At 36.1% G+C, this 20,263-nt stretch overlaps 1 protein-coding gene and 1 non-coding gene across 2 annotated transcripts in view; one reads left to right on the top strand and one right to left on the bottom strand.

The window, feature by feature from the left end:
• LOC123630521 (limbic system associated membrane protein) overlaps positions 1–20,263 on the bottom strand; it is a 599,650-nt gene that overhangs the window by 156,661 nt on the left and 422,726 nt on the right. The gene's annotated exons all lie outside the window — the stretch shown is intronic.
• On the top strand, positions 2,913–3,016 carry LOC123631155. Its single transcript, XR_006733024.1, has one exon. It is a non-coding gene; the product is annotated as a U6 spliceosomal RNA (small nuclear RNA).

The raw sequence follows: 20,263 nt of genomic DNA, 5'->3' as shown, positions 1-20,263 counted from the left end.
TGATTATCAAGGACTTGCAACCCAAATGGATGAAGGTGACCACACCTTCTGGCAAAAAGGCTCTTTGAAATCTCATGTCTGTAATTACCACTGTTACAGCTGTCTCTGCCACTGCTACCGACTTCACTACCATCTTCATATTATCAGTTTGTATTAAATGCTTTGATGTTTCTGACATTTTACTGGAGTTTTACGTCATTATCTCAATTAATCCACAACCATCTAGTGAGCTAGATATTATTAATCCTTCATAAGATCTGTAGGGACTGAGGCTCAGCACACTGAATGAACTAGCCTTATCACTGCTAGTAAATGGCAGTTCCTGGGTTCAAACATAAACCTATCTGTTTCCAAAATGTTACTTTTTGACCTCTACATCATACTGCCTCATTTCAAATATGTCTATTTTTACTGTCACCCCTTCAGTGACAATAATAGATACCACGGCTTCTCTGAAGCAATATTCATAGGGATGTTTTAAAGAAGTAACAGAAAAAGAAGAATAGAGTGAATATATGACTGATTACTGGCAATGCTTCTGAGAGGTTGGAAGATGAGATACAGAGAAAAGATGTAGGACACTCTGAAAAATTGAGGACAAAAGGATAGAAACAGAGTAAGACAAATTAAAACTGGGAAATAGGCAGAGAGGAAAAAAAAAAGAATCAGGAGAATGAACAGAAAATAATAAGACCATCCTAAAGAATTTATTTTTTCTTTCCCCCAGAAGCCTCTTTCCTCACCTTGGAATAGGTGTTTCATCTTTTGAAATGAGTTGGATAAATAAGAAGAAAAGGTTGAAAAGTAATTTCAAGTCCACAGAGTGAACCCTAGGATAGATTGTTTTTCCCTCACAAGCCTTTCATCCAGAAAGCTTTAAGGTCTCATGGTTTTGGCAATAATTATAGCAGCAATAATAATACTGTCTAGCTGGCGTTTTCCCCTTGGCAGCATGTCTGTACCAATCAGTTTGTCATGATAATATCTTCAAGTTCACACACTAATTTGCATGAATCTATTTGTTAGTCTACAGAAGTAAGGGCTCTTTCATGCCCTTGGACCTCAGTGTATTTGGGGCTGTCTATCTTGGACATCTGTGCTAATGAGGTACTTTTAGGTCAGAACAAAGAAGTTCTTGCTTAGACTTATCATGTATATTTGAATATGTTAGCTGTGCATTTGAATGTATATATCACAGATATATGTAGAAGTTTCTAGAGTGTGAAAACTCAGATTGTTAGAGTAGAAATGTGATACTTTATACTTGCAAACATTTTTTTAAAAATAAGATATTTACCCATGTAATAAGAGTTAATTTTGGTACTGGTGGTTAGCAGGTGGAGTGGGTAAGAGAACTTTTAAGACCTTCTCTCAGGTTGAGCACGGTGGCTTACGTTTGTAATCCCAGGAGTCTGAGATCAGCCTGGGTAACATACAGAGACCCTTTCTCTAAAAATAAAAAGATGGCCTCTGAATTCTGTGATATGTATGTTGTCATGAGACCTATTATCGTTGCATATTATATGGTTTTATAGTAATCACTATACATTATAATTTGCTTAATCTCTCTTTTTATTTTAATGACATGTGGGAGCTGAGGATGAGAGAGAGGAAGAAGAGAGAGTAGTTGAAACCATTCATTCAACCTCTTCAAGACATGCCAGGGCCAGAAAATTCAAGTGTCTATTCAGGTCATTCAAATGCATGAGAATTAATCCTAGCACAGACAGGCAGTGCATATGGGGCTGGAGGGGAAGCTGCAGAGCAGTGATCCTGGAGTGGAGAAAGGGTATAAAACTTGTTTCTTACTCTTTGTTTTAAAGGTTCCAAACATTTCAGTTATGCAAGATTAATAAATTCTAGAGATCTGCTCTAGGGCATTGTGCTTACAGTAAACTATACCATACTTAACTCTTATTAATAAAATTTTAAGGGGGAAAAAAAAATTCAAAATGGTGCCTGTGCTGTTGATGAGGGTATATCATGACTAGATATGCCTGTATAAGTTTTTGTTTGTTTTCTCAAAAATTTCACAATAAAAAGAGGTCCAAAACAAGATGACATGTTTATACCATAATGGCAGGAAAAACTATTGTTAGGACTTCATGATAAAGTTTTTTAAAAGGGCTTTATCTTATCTTCAAAAGCCCTCAAGAGAAATACTTTCTCTTTTGCTTTCTCAATACTCAGAGGGCTCTTGCTTTTATATGAAAACTTATCCTCTTATTTCTAATGCACTGCTTGACCTAATACTACTGAAGCTTTGAAACCCTTCTTGGCTTTAGGTCTTATCTTCCTAATTATTGTTATTTCATCACTACTGAACATCAATAATACACTAGATATTATTGTGCTAACTCAAGTTAATAAAAACCATAAAAGCTTCTTTACCATTCTGGTGACAACAGTAGTTAATTAATTTAGCCATTAAATATTGTTAAAGTGATTATCACCCTGAAGATTTCCTTTACCTACTGTATATGAAATTAATCAATTGAAATATCTATTAGATGGTAGGCTACTTAAGAGAAACCTTTGTATTTCACATAGTAGATGCTCAATACATGTTTATTGAATGAGGAATAAACAAATCAATTATTTTCATAGGTTCCGCAGAAATGTAGCTTTTAAAAAAATGGATTCTATTCCTATATTTTCCCCTTTGATTTCATTTGGAATGGCATTCAACTATCATTTCAGAAGGTGCATATTCTAGATTTTTTGTGGCTGTATAACAATATAAATCCTACAAATTCTGTACAGTCACTAAATAAAGATGAAGTAAATAATTTTCAAGAATACAAATTTCATTAGATTTTCTGTAACATGGGAATGGCCTGAAAAAGGATGAAAATGTTTTCTGTCTCTCTAAAACGTCCGCAACTCCTTTTGGGAATTAAAACCTGCATGCCATGCTCGCTTCAGCAGCACATATACTAAAATTGGAATGATATGGAGATTAGCATGGCCCCTGTGCAAGGATGACACACAAATTCGTGAAGCGTTCCATATTTTTAAAATCCTATATGCCCCAAAACTACATAATGAGAAGGAAATGGACAAATTCCTGGAAACATACAACCTCCCTAAGTTCACCCAGGAGGTTATAGAATTTCTGAATAGATCAATCTCAAGCTTGGAAATCGGAGCAGCAATTAAAAACCTCCCAAAATGGAAAAGTCCCGGACCAGATGGCTACACTTCAGAGTTGTACCAAACATACGAAGAAGAACTCATACCTATACTACAGAAATTATTCCACAACATTGAGAAAGATGGTATCCTCCCTAATTCATTCTACAAAGCCAATATCACCTTGATACCAAAGCCAGGGAAGGACACAACAAAGAAAGAAAACTACAGACCAATATCCCTTATAAATATAGATGCAAAAATCCTCAACAAAATTTTAGCAAATCGAATTCAGCAACACATCAAAAAAATAATTCACCATGACCAGGTGGGCTTTATTCCAGGGATGCAAGGCTGGCTGAACATACGCAAATCTATTAATGCAATTCGCTTCATAAATAAAAGCAAGAACAAAGACCATATGATTCTCCCAATAGATGCAGAAAAAGCATTTGACGAAGTCCAGCACAAATTTTATGGTAAAAGCTCTGAACAAAATAGGCATAGATGGGTCATACCTTAAAATTATCAAATCCATTTATGACAAACCTACGGCCAATATCACACTGAATGAGGAAAAATTGAAATCATTCCCACTTAGAACCAGAACCAGACAAGGTTGCCCACTATCTCCACTTCTGTTCAACATAGTGTTGGAAGTTCTTGCTAAAGCAATTAGACAAGAGAGGGGTATTAAGAGAATCCAGATGGGGTCAGATGAGATCAAACTCTCACTCTTTCCCGATAATATGATATTATATCTAGAAAATCTGAAGGACTCAACCAAGAGACTCCTAGAATTGATAAGTGAATTCAGTAAAGTCTCTGGATACAAAATCAATACACACAAATCAGAGGTATTAATATATGCCAAAAACAGTCAAGCCGAATTTCAAATCAAAAACGCAATACCTTTTACAATAACCTCAAAGAAAACTAAATGTCCAGGAATATATTTAACGAAAGATGTGAGAGACATATATAGGGAGAACTACGAGACACTAAGAAAAGAAATTGTAGAAGATGTAAACAGATGGAAAAATCTACCTTGCCCATGGATTGGTAGAATCAACATTGTTAAAATGTCCATATTACCTAAAGTGATCTACAGAATTAATGCAATCCCTATCAAAGCACCATCATCATTCTTTACAGATTTAGAAAAAATAATTCTATGTTTTGTATGCAACTAGAGAAGACCACATATAGCCAAAGCAATCTTAAATAAAAAGACCAAACTGGGAAGTATCAATCTACCAGACTTCAAGTTGTACTACAAGGCTATAGTAACCAAAACAGCATGGTACTGGCACAAGAACAGAGACATAGACCGTAGGAACAGGACTGAGAATCTGGACATGAAACCATCCGCATATGGTAAGCTAATCTTTGACAAAGCAGACAAAAATATACACTGGGGAGATGAATCTCTTTTCAATAAATGGTGCAGGGAAAATTGGATAGCTACATGCAGAAGATTGAAACTGGGTCTCCACTTCTCACCTCTCACAAAAATCAATTCAAGATGGATAACAGACTTAAACTTAAGGCATGAAACCTTAAGAATTCTAGAAGAGGTTGTTGGGAAGACCCTTTGAGACATAGGCCTAGGCAAAGTATTTTTGAAGAAGACCCCCAAAACAATTACAGCAGCAACAAAAATAAATAAATGGGATCTGATCAAATTAAAAAGCTTTTGCACAGCCAAGGAAACTATCATTAGAATGAATAGACAGCCTACAGAATGGGAGAAAATATTTGCTCTCTACACATCCGATAAAGGTCTGATAACAAGAATCGATCTAGAACTTTAAAAAATCAACAAGATAAAATCAAACAACCCCATCAATAAATGGGCAAAGGAAATGAACAGAAACTTTTCAAAAGAAGACAGAAAAATGGCCAGCAAACATATAAAAAAATGCTCAACATCTCTAATCATTAGAGAAATGCAAATCAAAACCACAGTGAGGTATCACCTAACCCCAGTGAGATTGGCCTCTATCAAAAAATCCCAAAACAACAAATGCTGGCAAAAATGTGGAGAGACAGGAACACTCTTACACTGCTGGTGGGACTGCAAATTGGTACAACCTCTGTGGAAAAGAATTTGGAGATACCTCAAAGAGCTAAAAATAGAAATATAGTTCGATCCAGCAATAGCACTATTAGGCATCTACCCAAAGAGCAAAAGACATTCTTTAATAAAGACATCTGCACCTGAATGTTTATGGCAGCACAATTCACTAGTGTAAGGATGTGGAAAAAACCCAAGTGCCCATCAATTCATGAGTGGATTATTAAAATTTGGTATATGTATACAATGGAATATTACTCAATAATAAGAAATGACAGTGATCTAACACCTCTTATATCTTCCTGGATTGAGCTTCAGCCCATTATCCACAGTAAGGTATCACAAGATCGGAGGAATAGCCTCCACATGTACCCACTGTCAAATTGGTACTAACTGATCAACACTATGGTGCTCACACAGTAGTAATATTCTCCAGGTATTAGGGAGTTGTGGGGGGGTAAACTCACAACTAAGGGACATGGTCATGGTGAGCATTGTAGAAGGGAAGGACATGCCTCTAAACCTTGCTTAGGTGAGGCAAAGACATAAAATGTAACCAGAAGATATTTGCACTTCAGTGTTTATTGCAGCATTATTCACAATGGCTAAATTGTGGAATCAGCTTAAGTGTTTATCAAGGGACGAATGGATAAAGAAGATGTGGTATATGTACACAATAGAATATTATTTGGCCATGAAAAAGAAGGAAATTTTGTCATTTGCAGAAACATGGATGGAACTGGAGGATATTATTTTAAGTGAAGTAAACCAGGCACAGAAAGACAAAAAATAAATAAATAAATAAATAAAACCTGAATACCAGCCCCAGGCCAGTGGTCAGGAGGGGCAGAGAGTGCCTTTTGATCTTTGTATCACAGGAGATGGTTCAAGGGAATTATCTGGGCAGAGGTCAAGAGATTGTCTTAGGTGAAGACACGATGAATCAGAACCAGCAATAGCCTAAAGCTGAAAACCTCCCCTTTAAAAGTTCTGTATTTTTGCTCAGAGGCAGGACATCGGTACATTAAGACAGGTGTCTGCCTATCTCCTCATTTGCCTGCAAATTCATAAACTTTTCTTTCCTTCTCCTCAAATCACTTGTTCTCATTCTTCTGATGTGGCCTCGGGGACAAGTGCTGAGCTTTTGGTAACATTAGGACACCGATAAGAAAGAGCTAATGGAAGAAAAGTCTATGAATTCTGGCTATGATTATAGACTTAGCTGCTTCTTCTATGAACAAACTCCAAACCTCTGATTCTATTAAAAAAACTAGAGTTCACAAAGAAGATGTAGAGAACTACTAAAACAACTGACCACATCCAGCATTTCCAAAGAAATAATAGATTAAAACAAAAGCCAAAATTTTTTTAAACTAAATCAAAATACTAAGGGAAACTGCATAAATAAATCACCTGACTCTAAAGGTAGAAGTTAGAAACAAACAGATCATATATGAAGAATCACTGAAACATAAATAAATAAAGAGGAAACTAATAGAAATACTAAATTAATAAAGCTGTACACTAAACAGGTTGGATTTTACCATAAGCAAATTATATGTCAATAAAGTAAACTGAGAAAAAGACATTTTTATTAGTATACAATATGTCATTATTAAATTTTCCCCCCGTTACTATGGCTTAAGTAAAACCACAGGACTGATTATTCTACCTGAAGGAGTGATGATAAAACTGAAAATATTTGGAATAAAATTAGGAGCACTGATTTTGAGATCAGACCAATATGAAAAGATACTAGTTGTGTTACTTTGCGATAAATTAAAAAACCCATATAAACACCAGCTTATTTATTGGTAAAATTTAGAAAATTGTAGATATGTGATGGGGTTATTGTGAGATTTTAGCATAATAATGCATATAGTACATTTAACATTTAGCCCAATAGATTTTGAATTATATATTCTTTTCTGCTGGAACAATTAATAAAGGCTTCACAGAGAAGGATGAGAAGAAAGTATATTACTGGCAAAAAGAATGGAATGAATAAAGGAATTGAGACAGACAAGAGAAGGATTTTTGTGGTTTGAATGCAGTACTGGATCTTTGAAAGGGAGAAATGGGAGATATGTCTAGAAATGTGGGATATCACCAGATGGTGGATGGTGTTAAATGTTATTTTAAGGAGTTTGGATCTTATTCAATGAGTAATAAAAAGCGATTAAACATTTTGGAGTAGTAAAATGACATGATTTAAATTGTACTTTAGGAAGATTAATTTGGCAGCAACCTATAAAGACAAATTAGAGATGAGAATGGTTAGATGTGAGAAGCCCATCTAGAAGAATAACACAAGTTGAGTATCTCTTATCCAAAATGCTTGGGACCAGAAAGTGTTTCAAATTTTGGATTTTTTTTTATTCTGGAATGTTTACATTTACATAATGAGATATCTTGGGGATGGGACCCAAGTCTAAACATGAAATTCATTTATGTTTCACGTATACCTTTTACACATAGATTGAAGGCAATTTTAATTACCTTTTAATTTAATAATTTGTGCATGAAACAAGTTTGTGCTAAATATGCATGGAATTTTGACTTGTGACGTCATGTTGGTGCTCAAAAAGTTTCAAATTTTGGAGCATTTCAGATTTGGTATTTTCAGATTAGGAAGGCTCGCTCAACCTGCACCACATGTTAAGTGATGATGAGGTCTTGAATTTGAATGGTGGTGGTGGTGAAAGGAATAATGCAGAAGGTATTGATTTGGTATATGTTTTGTTGGTAGAATTGATAGTCTTTGGCCTTGGAATTAGGGGATAGTAAGGAACAAGGGAGAAGAACAAACCATAGCTGCTTTGGAAGTTTACAACCTGGGCATCTTGGAGTGTTCCTGAGCCCATAAAGGGATGTTACTGGAAGATTATGGGTTCTGTTTAGGATATTTTGTGTTTGAGATACAAACATGAGAGACATCTAAGTGGATTTTACGGCACTTGGCTGTAAGTACAGGTCTTGAACTGAGGAAAGAGGTTGGGGTATAGTTTTAGCATTTTTCCAATTTACATAGATGATTGAAGCAGAAACAGAGCTTTGGAAGATTCTTGTAGTTAGAAGACAAATAGAAAAAGCAATTGAGACAGAGTATATTATGTTTTCTCAGAAATCAACTTCTATAAATTTGTAAGGCCAGGAGCCTGATTAATGAAAGTCTAAGGAAGTGAGACAAAAGGGAGATGATGATTAGAGACAGTGAATACAGATGACTCACTCAATAATAAACACTTCACTCTCTTGGCTTCAGCCCTTCTGTGCCATGGGAGCTATCCTACTTTTCTGACCACAGAGATTTCTAAACTATTTAATACCAGAGCATTGACTTTTTTCAGTCATTGTCCTAGGTAACCTCTCTATAATATCCTACATGACTGACCTCTTGAAATTCCTTAACTAATGACTTTCTATGTCAATAAAACACAAATCTATATTTCTATTTCCTATCTCTTTCCTGAGTTCCATCCTATCATTTCTAATATCTACACAGTCATCTTCGTGTGTGTATATACTTGATATTAAAACTCAACATATCCCAATAGTCACCTCTTTCCAAAGCAACTTCTAGGCTTCATCATTTTACCTTTCTCTCAGTCACTACAGGCTGAAACCTGACATGGAACTTTGATTCCCCCCCCTCTTTCACATTAATCATTTGTAAGTTCTGCAGCTTCTCTCACCATGCTTAACATTCTTCTTCATTTTCTTTGATACCACTTTAGGAGGCAATCGAAGTCTTCTCCAAACTGCATTCCTGTCTCTCTCCATTTTAATCTGTTCTATTTGTGGCTGCCAGATTTGTCTCCTCAAAGAGAATTTTGATCATGTCAAAATTTTTGGTTGCTTCTCATTGTCTACTTGATTAAGAACAAATTTATAAACCTTTCAGTAAATATTCTTTACAAAATATTTCCAATTTGTCAAGGGAATAAACCCTCCTTTATTTGAGTTCAAAACAATTAAGTACACAAGGACAAGATTTGGGGAAAGGGAAAGTAATAGGAGGAAGAAACAAGTTTAGTAACTGCAAAAACCAAGTCAACTAATTTTATTAGAGACATATATATGACAGGAAACAGTCTGAATCAAAAGTGGCTGAACATAAACAACAAACAAGAAAGGACATCTTCACTGAAGGGACTTGTATTTGTTTGAAGAAAAAGATTTCTAAAGCAATTTTTTTAAAAAAAAAAACATGATCTCTAGGAGATGGATAGTATAGTGTTACTTTACCTATTTGGTCAGGATAAAATTTAGTACTAGATATTATCTTTAATGTAGAGAGAAAGATTGGAGAATATTCTTTGGAGAGAAAGCATAATGTTGAGTGAAAGAAATGGAATCTATTTCATATTATGTGAAAAATTGTTGAAGGGATGGATAATGTTTGGCTTGAAAATGAGAAGATATGGCATGACCTGAGATGGCTTTAAAATAACTAAGACTGATGAAACAGAAAGGTGTTTTAATTTGTTCAGTATGGTCCAAACTAGTCTATTGGGATCAGTGGGTGAAAAGAAGATAAGTTTGTGCTCAGCATAGAAAAGAAAAGTCTCATAGTCAGTCCTGTCAAAAGATGAATTAGGTTGTTTCAGGAAAGAGTAGGTTTTCTGTCATTATAGTTTTCAAATTCATTTTGAATAACAACTCAGAAGAAATATTACAGGGCTAATTCAAGCATTGAGGGTAGGTTGAGAAGCACTTCATGGTGTATATATACTACATTTTGTTAATCCACTCATGAATTGATGGATACTTGGTTGATTCCACATCTTTGTGAATTGTGCTGCAATAAACACTCTAATGTAGGTGTCATTTTGATAAAATGACTTTTTTTCATGTGGGTAAATACCCAGTATAGGAATTGCTGGATCGAATGGTAGGTCTATTTTTAGTTCTTTGAGGAATCTCCATACTGTTTTCCACAGAAGTTGTACTAATTTGTGGTCTCACCAACAGTGCATAATGTTCCTTTCTCTCTGCATCCATGCTAGCATCTATTTTTAGATTTTTTTAAATAAAAGCCATTCTAGCAGGGGTAAGGTGGTATCTCATTGTGGTTTTAATTTGCATTTCCTTGATGATTACTGATGACCATTTTTTTCATGTTTATTGGCCATTAGTCTATCTTCCTTTGAAAAGCTTCTGTTTATGTCTTTTGTCCACTTTTTAATGGAGTGGTTTGTTTTTTCTTGCTGATTTGTTTAAGTTCTTTGTAGAGTCTAGATATTAACACTTTATCGGATATATAGTTTGTGAATATCCACACGACCTCTAGGGTGTCTTCCAAATCATGGCATCCAGGATTCTACCTTTTTAAAGCAGATTTGGCCTAATCCCTTTAACTTTACCATCAGTTCCTTCCAGACATGGCTGTTGTTGTCCCTTGTGTTGACACCTTTCTGACTCAATTCCTTTGCTCAGGTTTTATTCTTTTCCTAAAATGCTCCCTGACTCACAGACTACACCAGCTGGTATTGTATCTACTCTTGAAGGTCCAACCTAAATGACTCCTTACTAAATATCTCCCAACTTAAATATCTCCTCCTTATTGTCCAAATTAGGTATGATTTTTATTAAATGACAGAGTAGGAATAACTATAATAGAACACTGAAAAAAAATTTTGTCTTCTCTCTCTTTCTTCTGTCTTTCAAGTTTAAATAGGAAGAGTTGAGTGGGGCAAGTTTCCTTGACTAGGAAGGAAAGAAAGCCAAACTACAATAGAAAGAAGATACAGTTTTTATGGCCATGAGGAGCTGAATGAATTAAATTTACTGTAAGTTATTTGAAAAATTGGTAGATGTTATGACATACCCAATAGCTATTATTTTTGAGTAGCCATTGAGGTGAAATCCCCAAGGACACAGATCTGGGAGTTGGAAGGAATTTGAAGGGGCATAGCCTTCTTTCTTAAGGCAAGGAAGTTACAGTTATTTCCTTCTCATAGCAGAGGCAAAAGCTATGCCTTCTATAAAGGGAAAAGTAAAGGACAACTTTGGTAATATATGGATCTGGTTAAAATTGGTTCTCTATAAGAAGAAATGATGATGGACTGAAATAGTGCTTTCACATTTACAAGGTGCTCTTATATACAATGTATCATCTGATAATCACAACAAGGAGGGAAGGCAGACATTATATTTACAGATAAGGAAACTCAAGTTCAGTGAGGCTAAGTAACTTATTCTTTATCACCAAGATCTTTAACATTCTAATCCAATAGCCTCCCCACCATATAAAAAACTATTCATCAGTAATTTACTATGAATTTTTGGAAGACAATGGTGCCAAGCAATAAATTTTGTTCCTTTTATGATAGTGACAAATTACAAGGAGAAACTAAACTGAGAAATACAGTAGTGTTAACAGTATTCCTACTAAGTAAACAAACACTGTAATTTGGGGATTACCTCCAAGGTAACAAACAAACAAACAAACATCTCATATCTCATTTCACAGATGAGAGATTGAAAAAGAGTCAGTGGAAAAAAAAAAAAACATGAAGAAGCAGTCATAAAGGAAAAAGGAAAAGAAATAAATAGAACAGGCTGTCAACTTATGTCCTAGCTGTGGCCTTGCTGATAAAGGCTTCAGTTGAGAAGTTGAGTGCTACCATGATAAAAGAATTAAGATGATGCCAAGATCATTCAATTTTGCAAGTAGGAAATATAATTGGAAGTAAAGCAGGTGAGTAAGGAGATGAAGGCAACTGTTTCAGAAATTTGGCACCAAAGGAATAAGAAATGCATTTATTGGTAGAGTAGGAAATATTGTAAAGTAGAAAAAATCAATTAAAACTGAGTTTTATGCATTTAAGGCAGAGAACTAAGAATGAATAGAGATATATTGGAAAGGCAAAAGAAGATCAATATTGGAGGACTAAAGATGTGGAGTATTTAAAAGATAGAATAAAAGAGCACACAGATGGTGAGATTGGACATGGGGAAGAAGGGCAAGGAGGAAAGAGAAGGAGGAAAGGAAAGATTAGGTTGGTCTTGTTGGAGCTCCTTTATCAATCCTAGAACAAGGTTTAGCTTCTACCAGTATTTGTTTTAGGAAGAATAGTATGAGGAGGAGAAAAGGAAAGGTGAAAATGTTGATGTCAAGAGCTCCTGCTTATGTGACAGAAGGATGTGAGAAGAAGCCAAGCATATTGTGGGATGGGATCTACAAGTTTGAAGAAAATGGGAAACTCTGTTTTTTTTTTTTTTTTTTTTTTTTTGACAGGGTCTCGCTCTGTTGACTGGGCTAGAGTGCAGTGGCATCATCATAGCTCACTGCAGCCTCAAACTCCTAGGTTCAAGCAATCTTCCTGGCTCAGCCTCCCGAGTGGCTGGGACTACTTTTTTAACTTCTTGTAGAGGCAGGGTCTTGCTGTGTTGTTCAGGCTGGTCTCCAATTTCTGGCCTCAAGCAATCCTCCTGCCTCTGCCTCCCAATGTGCTGGGATTACAGGCATGACCCACCACACCTGGCTCAGAAACTTTTGTCATATCCATTATGAAAGGCATATGAGGTATGCAGAAAGAATTAGATACAAGTAGTTCTTAGCACAGGATTCAGGTATTAGAAAGCATGGCTTTGATGGTTCTATGTTTATCTTCAAAAGTACCTTTGGGCCCAGGAATATAAACAGAAATTAGACAGTGGCTATTATGCAGATTGGAGGCTTAGAACATAGTTTCTTGACATAACTAACCTTAGAATGAGCTTCCAAGAAAGACTGATGGATCTCCGTTCCCTAAAATCCCCAAGAGTAGAATAAACAATGAAGTCCCTTTGAGTACTGTGATTCCATGAATAATAATTTTGATCACCATACATCAGGTTTCTCTTTTCTAAATAGATAAAGAATAGAGATTATTTCTTCTAATCATGGTGCATCTTCCATTGGTCCAAATACTCATCTCTGCATACAATAAGTGTTTAATACATATTTGCTAACTAATTCTAAATGCAAATATGCTCTGGAGAGATTGAAATACCTTTAGTGAGACTTATGATTTGTCTACTCAAAGATGTCCTTTAATCATTAACATATTTCCTTGAATAGTCTATTAAATTAAATTCACGTACTTTTTGTCTTGAAAGCCAACTTGTATTTCAACTTCCAGTAAGATTTAGTGCATGTAACTCACTATATCTTTTTGAAAGCTTGTCATACAAAATACATAAGATGCCTCATTAGGCTCTGAGAAGTCATCCTAGAATTGGGAGAGGTTTTGACATATAGCAAAATATTCTTTTAAGTTTTCAGACTATTAATCTTTTGCAAATTCATTTTCCTCTTAAGAAATGTTTACTTAAACTGTAAATTTGTTATCATTTAGGGTTTCATAAAAATACTAAAAAAGTAGAATGTAAGGTTTATCTGTTATTAAACTTAGTTGGTGAAGTCTTCTCTTTATAATTTTGAAATTTTCCCCAGTTCTCAGAACTTCAAAATAGATAATATTTTGCAACTCGTCAATCTTCTCTGTCTAAGAGAAAAATAAGCCCCATAGTGATCTCATAGTTTGGAGTTTGCCTTTCTATTAGTGTAGAAAGAAAATAGTCTTAATTTCTACTGAAAGACTACAGATAGTAGGAAATATTTCTATACTAATTTTCATATACATTACCATTTATTTTGGCTTTATAAAAGCATAATGGAAAATATTGAAATATAGCAAGTTGGTTGATTCATTTTGGAACTCTTAGATTCCTTGAATAATTATTGAGATCTTCGGTTATTATCTGTACCAAGTCTGTACCAGTCTTTTGAGTTTCATCCACCCCTATTTTCCATCTAAAGGAGACCTTGGTCCTGTGACTTCAGAAAGGACAAACCCCAAGGTCCCAGCTCTGTTCCCCTTTTATCCCTTAATCTGAGTCATCTCACTCACCTCCTAAGGCCATATATCTTTTGCTGTTCTCTCTTGCATGAAGTGGCCTTTATGCTTCAGAAAATTTAAAGGTCATTTTCCTTTCTTTGAAACTTCACTACATTTTGTTACTTACAGTGTCAGTTTCAGTAAAAGAAAACAGAGGTGAATTGTCATTTCACTGGTGATAATCAGAGCTTTGGGGAATACTTCCAAGAGTTATTTTCAATCCTGAATCATAATGTCAGTGTCCCAGAATGAGTTCCTTCCCATTTAAACTTCATAAACTATAACCCAACAAGGGTATAATATTCCTGATGTGCAATGAATGTTATTTCATAGGAAATTGCTGCATCATGAAAAACACACTTGAAAAGAAAAAAGGAAGTAAGCTCAATGATCAATCAAAATGAAAATTAGGATAGGGCTAAAAGGTCTTGCTCTTCAAAGTTGAATTCGCACAAAGATGTCAGGAACCTAATACTCATTACAGCTTTATAGTGAGACTCTTTCTCAGGTCAATAGATATTTATTGAAAGTTGGACCTTTTGGAATAAAAAGAAAGCAACAGGTGTTATAAATTCCTTTTTGTTTGCTTTGAGCTTCTGTATTTTTCCCACTGGTGACCATATGATCTTATAAAAAAAAATATTTTCTAAAGCTACAAAATACATTTTCCAATCCTCTTAACCCTATAGTTTTTTTCTGTAGAATTGCACTCTGATCCATTATTTTATACTCATATTACATACCTGAATGCTGTCTTTCATCCATTTTCTGACATTAGCAGGTTACTGGTCACTGAAATGAATACTGACTGGATGGTATGTACTTGCCATGAATTCTGATTGGCTCAAAAGCATGAAGATCATTTGCTGAATTGTTTTGTGCTTTAGTCAATATTGTCCCATGTTCTCTCGCAGACCTGATTTCTGAGAGCATTATTTAACAACAACAAGAAAACAAAAAACCCAACCAAATCTGCACATCAGAATTCTAACCAAGAGCCCTTGTTTCCTTCCAACCTCCAAGGCAGAACTACAGCTATGAAAATTACATTATTCTTTTTATGACACCTTTTTTTGAATAGTCTCACAAGAAAACCTTCACATAGATATCTTAGGAAGCCCAGTCTGTGTATAACTAGGTGTCTAACAGTAGAGATGACAAAGTCACTAACAATGGAAAAGTGTAAATTGGAGGTCCAAAGTTCACCCATCTTAATCACTTGTATACTTCTTGGTCAAAATGTTTTATTTTAGAAAAGATAGACAATTTGGAGACTGTAGTGTCTTCACATTTTATTTATCTTTGAGGGAAGGTGTAGCTATAGAATAAAACTTAAGTTGTCACTATCAATCCATTCTGCATATAGAGGAGGGATAGGGTTGAGATATCCTAAGGCTTTCATCAACTGCCACTGATGAGCAAGAGTCAATAACACCTTTATGCAACTGATGGATGCTCCGAGGATGAACTATACATACAGAAGGACACATTTACAGACAGAAAGTCAGGCATGGGCGGCAATTGCAAGAAATGCAGACGGCATGACTCCTGTTCAGGAGATACATTTGCCAAGTTCTCTGACTTCCTAGTTTAGTAACTGAGCTTCCAAACCATCTGGATGCCTGTTATTAGCCTACACTGATTTTGAACTTTGTCTCTTAAGCCAGAAGGTTTTTTTATTTAAATATTTCTTTATTTATTTTAAGTAAAAGAGGGGAAAATCCTCCAAATTGTCCATGAGTTTTTTCTGGTACAGAAGTTAAAACAGCTGAGAAGTGAGACCCAAGAGGTTCTTAGTGTCTCAAATCTCCATTTTCTAAACGCTTTGACTAGTTTCTCAGGTTTTTAAACTTCTTCCTATGTTTCCTTTTCCCTGTGTTGTACATGTTCTCTCTCTGCTCTTCTTTCCCCCTCTGAGCTTCCATCCCCATTCCTCCGGACTCTCCAATTACCAGCAATGTCGATTGTATTTCTCCTCTTTCTCTTTTTATCTCCCTCACTGTCTTAGCCAGGGCTTTTCAGGTACCTGAGATTTGTTATTTTTAACTACTTGCACCTGTTCTGTTTATCTGCCTGTCACTGTCTTTGCTTGCCTCAGCCTCCACCTGCCCGTGGGCGCATCCTTATCGCTTTTCTCTGTCGTAACCAATCAGTGCCGATAGAGGCTTTTTTTTAAATCTAAGGTCTAAGACAAAGTTTGAATGGCTTGCCAGAGAGGTCAGTTGAGATCCCATTTAAAAGTAATGCTATGGAAAACCAGACTTTTCCATATCACATTTCTTCCTTGTTGCCTCCACCAGCACCAAAATATAATGAAAAATAACAAACTCAAAGTAAAAAGCTGGCTTTCTAGGGAAAATGAGGATGGGTCATCTTGTTCATCACAGGAAAATCTCAACACCTAAGGTGGCATTTAGCAGTGTCAATAAAGAATTTAATGACTAAATCACAAAGTAAATTCTGTTTTTAGGTTTTTACTTTTCAGTATTAAGATTTCTGGTAATCCCACAGTGAGTCAACAGCTATTTACAGACAGGGCTAACTGTAAGGAAAATTTTCCAGGATAAATAGTTAACATTTAGTCAAAGAAAGAACCATACAGAGGGAAAGGCAGAACTCAGAGGGAAGGGCAGTACCTAGTAGAAATTGCAAATTGGTAAGTTAATTAGATATGGTTCCCCACATTGGGGCCTGCAGGGAGAAGGGGAACAGGAAAGAGATGGGTCTCCAGAGATAGGCAAGTGTTCTCTGTGCCAGCACAAAAGTGCCAATATTAACCTTAAAACAATGGGAAACTATTGATGGCACTTAAACAGAAATGACAGATGGCAGATTTGTGTTGTAGAGCACATTTCCACATTTGAAAGTGTCAGGCAGGGACCAAATCTGTAGGTGGCAGCTATAGGCCAGGAGGGCGATTCCTAGGGGTGGGGAAGAGACTGCAGGCAAATGCAGCTAAATATCACAAAGAGCAGGAACTTGAGGTTTTGAGGCACATACACCTATGGAGTTGCAACTTTGTTATAAGAACAACTGTCCATCATGTGTATCAATCATGCGGTAACATCCCACACCTCCCCTAAACCCTTCCCCAGACCAGCCCAATAAAAAGAAACCACCTGGGAGTCCTCAATGTTTCTCTCCACTCATGGAGACTGATCTCTGGAACATACTCTCATTTTGTATAGCTCCCTTCTTTTCTCCAATAAAAGCTGTTTGTGTGGAATTGCTTCCTGTCTGTGGTCACTCTGTCTCACTGGCCCTGCTTGTGAATTTTCCTATCAGGGCGCCAAAGAACCAGGACAACAGTCCACAAAGAGGTGGGACCTGACAACAACAGTGTGGAAAATAAACTAAAGGAATGTCAGACCAGAGGTGGGGAGACCAGTTAGAAGCTCTTGCAGTATCCTAGATATGACATGATAAGAAGCTGAAAGAAAGGAGAGAAATAAAAATAGTTCATGAGATGAAAATCATAAGTTTAGAAACAAATTGGATATGGGGAACAAGTAACAGGGACAATCTGGGATGACACCACACTTTTGCCTTGTGCAAACGGGGTTGCTACTCACAAAGAAAGAAAATCCAAGAGTAAAAATGAGTATGAATGGGAAACATGATGAATTCAATTCTGTACATATTAAATTCAAGTTTATTTGAGGAATTATAAATGGATGCTTCCTTCAAAGAGTTAGATATATGGACCTTACACTCAAGGTATAGGCCTGGGCTTGATGTGTGCTTAAATGAGATCATCCAAGAAGACAGGTATAATATGAAGAATCATTAATTTTCACCTATTTTAAAACTGTTAAACATTTACTGAGGGTCTACTATAGGTACAAGGAGATTAGGGAATTTAGCTATATGGTAAGAGTAGAAAGAGGAAGAAGGAATTATTGTTGTCAATTCACTTATATATTCACTTGTGTATTCAATAAATGTTTATTATATAATTAATACTAAGAATCCAGTAAGTTAGGGAGTAAGATTGATAAAGCTTCAATGGTAATTGAAAGTAATTTGTAGCATGGCTCCCTTGAGACATAAACACTGTCATGCAGAAGACATCATCCATTGTAAAGCACGCTATAGTAAAGGTATGTACATTGCAATGGTAGCGTGTAAGAAGAAGTGACATGAGGTTTGGGAGGAAGGCATGTAATCTTAAGCAGAGTGACTGGCATCTATAAAACACAGAGGAATAAAAGCTCTTATCGTATTTCATAGGCTTGTGATTATAGCTCAGAGTATGTATGGAAGTAGTTGGCAATGAAGTTGGAAATGTAGACTAAGGTCAGATTGTAAGGGGCCTTGTAAGCAGCAGTAAGGAGATAAACCTTGTCCTGAAGGCACCAGAGCCAAAGAGCTTTCATTAATAGACTGATATTATCAAATGTTCACAAACACTAACTTAAAAAAAAATGATCTAAAGTGTGTTTTACAAAGCAAGCTCTGGTCACTTTAGGGAGAAGGTCACTTTTGGTTGTAGGAGAGCCTGGAAATATTTAGGATAATTTAGCGTTTATTGTGACAGCTATTATTAAATATCCTGGCTAACAAAAAAATCAGTACCAGGAGTAGAATGCTTTTATAACAAAAATACAAAATGTGGTATTAGCTCAGTGATTAATTGGGAGTCAGACAGAAAAGTTGGTAGCCAGTTAAAGGCCACTAGATACATGACCTATGATATGAAGCAGCCAAATATTTGGCAAATATGTACCTGTCTTAACCTGTTAGGTGAGCTACATGCTTACTGAGTGAGCAGATTAAAAAAAAAAAGTTCAAAATAATTGTGTTTGCTACTATTGGCTGCCTGTGGTAACCAGCTTCAAAGATGGCCCCACTGAGCCTCATCTCCTGATACCTACTACTCATGTTGTACTAGGTTTGTTGTGTGTGACCAACAGCACAAGGCAGAGGTGATGGCATGTCACTTCCAAGATTAGGTTATAAAAGACTGTGGCTTTGGTCTTTGGAGTTGTCTTGCACACTTGCTCTCTTCCACTTTTGTTGGATCACAATTGTTCAAGGAAGCCATGTCATGAGCATCCCGATAGAAAGGCCCATGTTGTGAGAAACTGAAGACTCCTGCAGAACATCTACAACCAGGTAGATGAACTTGGAAGTAGATTCTTTAGCTCTAGCCAGTTTTTCAGAGTTTGTAGCCTCAGCTGATGGTTTGTCTGGAGCCTCACGAGAGACGCTGAGGCAGGGCCACACAGCTAAACTGCTCCTGAATTCTCAGCCCCAGAAACTGTGAGGGAATAAATGTTTGTTGTTTTAAGCTGCTAAGTTTTGGATTGATTTGTTACTCAAATATACACAACTAACATGGTTACCTTTGGAAAAGATGAGCAAAGGAGAGAATTACCAAGTTTGCAAGTAGAAACAAAAGAAAATCCAGTCCAGAAATCTGGGGCTTTAAAGGGTTAGAAAAGTCAACTGCTTCTTGATCCCAAATGATAAGAGATGGGATTTTAAAAGACTTAGAATGACAAAGGGCCAATAACACCTCTTAGTTGATTAAAGAAACTCAGGACAAACATTATATTAGGGGTGGGCCTCAAAGTAGCTTCTGTTAAGTTGGTTAGAGAAGGGATGTAGGGGTTAGAAAGCAAAAGAAATAAAAAATGCTCGAGAACTATCTCCAAAAAGAACATTGAGCACAGTTATTAGGACATGTTATTGACAACAAGGAAGTAAATCTGAAGCCTACTAAGATGTTGAGGAAAATATAACAGCAAAGAAACCAGGAGCTCAGGCTAAAAAGAATTCTGAGGAAAAATATAATTTTTGAATTTGTATTTAATTGAAAAGTGGCTGAAGAATTTTATCATTAGAAATTTTTTTTAAACTTTGGGCCACCATGTGAAGAACATGGACTGAAAAAGTTTTGCAGCCTCCAAGGACAGCATATTTCCAAATACCCACTTTGGTTGTGATCCAGGAAGTGGTAGGTGAGTGAAAATTTCTACCCCCAGAGGGCAGATCTAGGAGCCACCAAAAAGGTAGGCAAGAACACAAAATCAGAGGCTCAACAACAATCATCTCTCACCACCAGGTTGGAAGAGGGAGTTTTTACAATACCCAGTGGAATTGTGGAATTGCTTTGGACCAAAGACCTACATGTATCTTCCATTCATCCCTTTTCCCAGCAAAG

The sequence above is a fragment of the Lemur catta genome, chromosome 1 (genome assembly GCF_020740605.2).
Source record: "Lemur catta isolate mLemCat1 chromosome 1, mLemCat1.pri, whole genome shotgun sequence".
Lineage (NCBI taxonomy): Eukaryota > Metazoa > Chordata > Mammalia > Primates > Lemuridae > Lemur > Lemur catta.
Note: the sequence above shows the minus strand (reverse complement) of the source record. Positions and strands in the feature narration are given on the sequence as shown.